This window comes from Dendroctonus ponderosae, unplaced genomic scaffold (genome assembly GCF_020466585.1).
Source record: "Dendroctonus ponderosae isolate FM_Combo_2020 unplaced genomic scaffold, Dpon_F_20191213v2 Dpon_F_20191213_8, whole genome shotgun sequence".
Taxonomy (NCBI): domain Eukaryota; kingdom Metazoa; phylum Arthropoda; class Insecta; order Coleoptera; family Curculionidae; genus Dendroctonus; species Dendroctonus ponderosae.
In genome coordinates, this window is record NW_026019016.1 from 4,109,215 (window position 1) to 4,116,094 (window position 6,880).

The 6,880-nt window shown below is 34.0% G+C and overlaps 1 protein-coding gene across 3 annotated transcripts in view; it reads left to right on the top strand.

Annotated features, from left to right (window-relative positions):
- Positions 1-6,880, top strand: part of LOC109538079 (epithelial discoidin domain-containing receptor 1) — a 185,767-nt gene that overhangs the window by 71,859 nt on the left and 107,028 nt on the right. The gene's annotated exons all lie outside the window — the stretch shown is intronic.

The window sequence follows — 6,880 nt, forward strand, 5'->3', positions numbered from 1 at the left end:
AGAATGATGTACAAATGAGCGTTCTTGCTCATTTTGCCTCCGAGATATGAGCAAAAACGGGCCGGAAAACATGAAATTTTGGCATAATCTTGAACTTAAGTGTCTGATATTCAAATTTCGCTTTCTGGGCCAAAACCATTCGAATTTCCTATCTCACGTTGTTACGACTGAATCGAGTTTTCAATTCTCTATCCAACTTGAGAAACTTCGAAAACTTCGAAAAAAGCAGTGTCATGTTCAAGTGGATTTTGCAACTCAAAAAAAACCACGCAAATCTAAAACTTCTTGAATTCAAGCATTTTTTGAGAAAACTGCCAGCATTTCCTTCTCGATGGTTTACTTTCTAAAAAGGCCATTTACTTCTCTCTAGAATGCGGTTTGCACGGTTGAATCTGTTTACACCAGTGCTTCCAATTAATCGTTCTGAAGTTTTTTAGTACGTCCGCAGTCTTGTTTGATGTTCAAAATGAAAATCACCCAGATCGAAACTTTTCGAGCCATGTTCGTACTGTTCATTCGCCTACATTTTCCGGCATTCATACTTCATGAATGATTCGAGCCGTGTAGAAGGAAATTTGACAAAAATTTGTTTCGGACATTTAAAATGGAAACGCTCAAAATTGCCTCAAAAAAGCTGAAAGTTTTTGTCGCCAACGAAAAATAAGTCGACCATTGAAGAGAACAGAAACTCAGCTTTCTGATGATATATGACCTTTAAAAGTACAAAAAGGTTTCATTGAGAAAATGCATTTAAATGAATAACGATTTCGAAACAAGCATTATTTCTGGACAAATTCTTCAGTGCGTTTTGAATGACCATAAGGAAATAGAGCAGTTTATTTTTATATTTTTACGTGCAAGATTCATTCTGCAAAGAAATTTGCTAGCAAACGGGCACGTTTTCAAATATTGACTGAATTAATAAAATACGTTTACGAAATTTGCAAAGTCGTGACGACGCAGTGAGTTTTAAGCGAATGTGAAGGGATTGTGGATACGTTGTTTTGTTCTACACAATTCTGGAGCGGTTTTGAATAGAACCAAATCAATTAACGAGAATAGAAGAATAGTAACTTTCTAGTAATGGACGCCACTGTAAATACTACGGACTACCCTCGAAAACCAATGTTGTGCTTCGGCAATTCCGACATCGCTTCACGTGACGAATTCAGCGAATTATTTGCGTGTTGCGTAAATTTCGTCATGGAAGCCGCAACACGCGGTCCTTTCAGGGATCAAGAGCTTTTTGTCTAATTGAAATATGGGGATGTGGGACCCTAGAAGATATATTGCCGTTTATGTACAGTGGCAAACTTGCAAAGCCCCAAAATTCACTTCTGGAACTTTTAGTTTTATTGCCAATCCATGTGTTCGCTTTTGTGACCTATGAGAAAAATACTGTTTAGCTTTTATAGCACGCAGCTCGTTTAACATTGACCAAACTGTTGTGGAATTAACAGCTTATCAAAGATGTGTGAGAAATAGACAAATTTTACATTGTACAAAGTACATTGTACAAGTAATTGACTTAAAGGCGAAATGAACCGATAAGAAAAGCACTGCAAAATTGTAATAATCATATAATTCAAGACAGTTTTTTTCGCAACGAAGTTAGATATTCTTAATACACTTTCATCTCATCAGTGAAATTGCAACATGAGATTTGCAGCTTCGTAAATTGTGGTTATTTTTAAACTTTAGAGCAGAATGCGTTCCCATGAAGAACGTTTCACGACAAGGTTCGGTTTGATACTAATTCTGTTAACATTTCTCAAATCCAAAGGATATTGAAAATGTAAATTCGTCAATATAAATTAGCATAGCAATTTATAATCGGGGGTAATTGCACAAAAATAAACGAATGCAGTTTTTACAAGACAACAAGCTCGAATGCAAAATTATCTGTTTAATTTGAGGCACGAGTGTAATTTTTATGAATATTTCCTGAGTAAACAAAGTAAATGTGGATTCATTTTATTTCTATTATATTTTATTACCCTTTAAATTTTAATACTTATGTTTATTAAATTTAATTTGAATATCTTAGGTATGTCAGGAAGACATTTGATGTCTAGTTCAACATGAAAAGACACCTGTCAAATATTTTTTGTAAACAATGCAATTATCGCTGAGTGATAATTGGACACTGTGCAATTACCGCTGTAATTTTTCGATAATTGCACACTTCAAACGGACAGATTATCATACGAAGGAAATATTCAAATTAATTTAACTCTTTGTCCAACAACCGACAACAAAACAGTCCTTCAGGGGATGTTACTAATATTATAATACAGCTCTGAAAATGGGCTCTGAATAGCGTATTTTTTAAATCCTCCAATTCAATGGTACAGTTTGTCGGAACCGGCTACCAAAATTAATCTTATTGATTTTGATCGAAAATGGACTAATAGGATTTACATGAAATTTGCACATCGGCTCTATCGAAAACAAAAATTTCATCAATGAAAGTTTAATCCACATTTCAGACCTGAAAAAAATTTTAGCCCCATTGTTGTGATTATCATGAAATCTATTTTATTCTATTCAATCTTCTAAATAAAATCCGCACTGAAATATGAAGGTTTGCCCATATTTTATCGAAACTAAACCGAAAAGGCTCAACCGCTAATCGGTGATAAACTTTTACAGTTATTTTAATCTATAACCGCATTTCCAGAGTTAATCCTTGCAATACTGAATAAAAGTTCTTTGTTGAAAGAATTTTTATATTTTGCTGATCAGATTTTCCATCGTGTTCCATTAGTATGAAATAGTTTAGTAGAGATGAGAAAAAAAGCTCCCATAAAAGGGTTGCCGTTATGTTATATTTGGCCCTTTAAATGTAACACCCAAATTTGCCTTTGATTTCTGAATTCTTCATTAAATTTGCGTTCTTTTGATCGCTGATTGTCGATTTCTTTTTTTATTAGTTATATTTATATTTATTTATTACTCTTACCGTCGACCGGCAACTTTCTTGATGATGTGGTTTATTAGAGATCATGATGGTTATTGGTAGAAGAGGATAAAAATTAAAATATCCAAGCATGCATAAATATAGCAGAAACGTTGGCCCAAGAGAAATATTTTGTGAGTTTCTGCCACTTCTATTGACAGACAGACGCAAGGAAATGGAAAACGCAGACCTTAGAATTGTATGATGTTCTATACCCATATGAGAGAGTTTAACAAATTAAGATAAATTTAGAAAGAAGAAATCTGGACTCACACACTGTTATAGGCGGTAGTAAAAAAATCTGGAGAATAGTCTGCCAGCCAGAATATTCGCATTTTTGGCGCTCTATACTAGATATTCCACAACATGACCCAGATAGAAAAAAATAGCCATTCATTACTGCAAATTGTCGGTTGCATAGCATGCGATTTCTTAGATGTACTGATATCAACGCTATCAAGCTGTTTCTCCGCATTCGGGCCAAAAGCAGAACATATTTAATGCTGTAAATGGTTATAAAACTGAAAACTTCTAAAAATTGTCATAAATTTCTGTTCGTCGACTGAAAAAGTTGAAAATCCTGTTCGGAATAAAAATGTTGCATTAAAAACTCTAACCCTTGTTCACATGATTCCAGAGCTCAGGTTACACGAGATAGACGAGTTTTTCCGTTTACATTTTTGTAATCCCTTGATTTAGCTTGGCCGAGGCCCCGGAATATAAAGAGTTGGTAATTAGCTCTCGGCCCCCCAGTTGTTTACCGAAAAAATTATAATTTGCAATAATACGAGTTAACCCTTTTCAGGTTCACATGTTCCATTTACAAGTAATTGTCTATTGTTGTGTAGAGTGTATTGATATAATAATTATAGTGAAATAAACGTACGTGATAATACAATTACAAAACTGAACGCATTTAAATGCGTAGATGAGGGAAGATGCCGCAGATAAATCAATAGATATTTTATGTTTTAACTAACATGAATTTCTCCATTAAATCGGCGATCGTTTTGTATAAAATAGCAAAGTTTCATAATTTTTTCCTGAATAATATGTGTTTTATGGCAAAATATACAAACAAACTGTTGTTGCGTATTAATTTGTTTCCTTGTTTGTGTTTAATCAGTGCATTGAATTATTTTTAAACGAATTGATCAAAGTATCGTTTTTCGTTTGTCCATAATAACTTTTTTCAGGGGTCATTCAAAACAAGTTTAGTTTAATTTTTTAATTAAAATGTAATGCTTTAATTTAGTTGTCTAAACGTTAATTGTATTTACAGTTTGCTGTTACGTCGCAGATGTTTTGTTCTAAAGCACCCAAAGGAACGGGTATTTGGTGGAACTGGAACATAAGTACCTACTCATGACTATTGGCACTGTTCCGTTAAATTCTATTTGAAGTTCTTGAGATTCTAGTTAGATCTGTTTGGAATCTGAACCAAATTTGAACATCTATTTCATTTCAAAAGGCAAAAGGCAATAGAGAACAGTTCTTCATTGCAAAAAATATCGTTAAACACTATACAACTTGTCTAAATTCTTCTCCTCTTTTTGTATGCTATTCACAAGTCATCCAATAAATTGAGAAATATGTTCATGCCATATTTAACAGTGATGTTGTCCAACATAATGCGATAAATGTGCAAGAATATACATATTATATTCTTTGTGCTGATTCAGAACACTTCATGTTGACGCATTCATTAAGTCCCAGGTGTAAAGTTACTCAATTATGAAAACGCAAACGAAAATATCTGGCTGTGTCTCGAGTGGCGGCCGTGAAGGGTCGAAAGAAAGGGATGCAGAGGAAGGGCTTGATGCATCCTGGCTCGTCAGGCCGATTTAAAATATCAGCCTCTGCATTGTGTTCGTCTGAATTTAAAAAAAGTACTCAACATTAAGCTTGCGTGTGGAATTTCACGGTATAATGCCCTTTATATTAGCGGCCGTATTTACCTATGCACTTGTCGCTAATGAACCTGCCTCAATGGGGATTCACATCCCCTTGGAGCTGGATCGAATTACGCACTTGTGTCTCACTTTTTAGATTATCTGCTGGGGTGACGATCAACGAAAGGGTTCGAGTCTGTTTGCTTCTGTCTTGTCGACAGTAGCGTGCTTTAATGTATTTATGTTTCACTTTTGTATTGTTGATCCATATTGCCTTTGAATAAACAACGTTCATTCCGAACATTCGCCCCTTATTTCTTCATAGTGATCAGATTCCATTGAAGAATTTCCATCTATATTTTCGGGTGACTCGAAGTGAATCACCTTGTATATGCGTTTTATGAAACTTTCATTGAAGAATTAACTATACATCATCAAGTTATGAATTGAATAAGACATGGGACAAGTGACGGCTTTCAGAGACAATTTTAGCACGGAGATGCTCGTTTCGTGGAATTTCCAACTATTGTTCCGAACAAATTTTGCTGTTTTTCAATGATACAGATATTTACATAAAGTTGCGACTTTAGACATTAAAGAGACAAAAGTCCATAGGCGTTAAATCGCATGATGTGGGCGTCTAAAGCCGATTTCCAAGTGGAGACATTCCGGCCCCGTAGATTAACTAAGATTACGGCCAGGAAGTGAGTTGTACAGTAATTCATGAGTTTCTCTGGCTGAAATTACACGCGGTCGAGATAAATGTTTTTTAGTTTTGGTAAACAAGCGTTAGTTAACTTTTCCCGAAAACAAACACCTTTACTTCGTTAATGCTTTACCAACTGCATTTTCGATGAAAAACGAACCAAGGATGCTTCACAACACACGCCAAACGGTGAAAAATCCTCTTGAGGTTTAGGTGGTTCCAAAACCGAATCCACAAAACCTCTTCGTTGCCCATTTGTACGCATAGGTTCACTCCTTTTGTCAAAATTCGATCGATGATAACACAATGAGAATTGTGCAAACTAACAAATACATTTTTTTATTTGTGTGGTTTCTAATACTATTTTTTTTGTGGTTTAAATCATGCTACTCAGCTTTATCCTGTCCTCGTTTTATTCTGTCTTCCTTATAGTAATTTGAAATTTTACCATTATTATACCCATATCGTTGTCATAAAGCAAATTATGTTAACGATCGAAAGTTTTAGCGAAAATTTGTTTCAACTATCGGTATTTTAATAATGAGCTGATCTCCCTGATCCGCCTGTTTGTTTAAATCCCATAACAATTAATTAGCGCGTTAATTAATTAAACAGTGCTTTTGAGTGTCATTCATTCAGTGCCTCTGTTTCAACCTCTTGTTATTTTCAACATGTAATTTAGTAGATTTTTTATAAAAAATAAATTGTTTACTTTATATTTGCAGATTTACAGTCCAAACAAGTAATTGGTTACATACCAATTGAATTAATCCCTGTCCAATGAAGAAAAGTGAGCTAAAATGTAATATCCCCCGTTTCTGGCAGTTTGTAATTGCAAAATTATATGCACAGAGTGTGCAGTTGAGATAATAAGATAAAATATAAAATATTAAAAGATACGAAAAAATATCAAGTAACAAGCTCACACTAAATTGAGCATTATAATCATACTTTAATTTATTTGCAATTGTACTTACGCCTTCTAATAGCTATCAAATAGTATAAAAACAGTTTCCACCGTTTTCCTTTGACCGATTTACTAGTGGAAACTTTTTTCTTAAAAGATTTAGCTCCATTTGAGGGAATCAAATTGAGCAAATTTCGTTTACACATTTTATGTTCTAAAACATTACAGCTTATCAGTGATTTGAGCCAGATGCCCATTAACTGAATAATAATTATCTTGGGCAAATTTTAAAAATCAATATACGTTCGTCAGTAATGTTGATTTGGGAAAATGATTTATGTTTTCACATAATTATTGTTTTACGTAATTTTTACGTACTCTCTCACCACTGATTTTTAAACAGTTTCAATTAATAT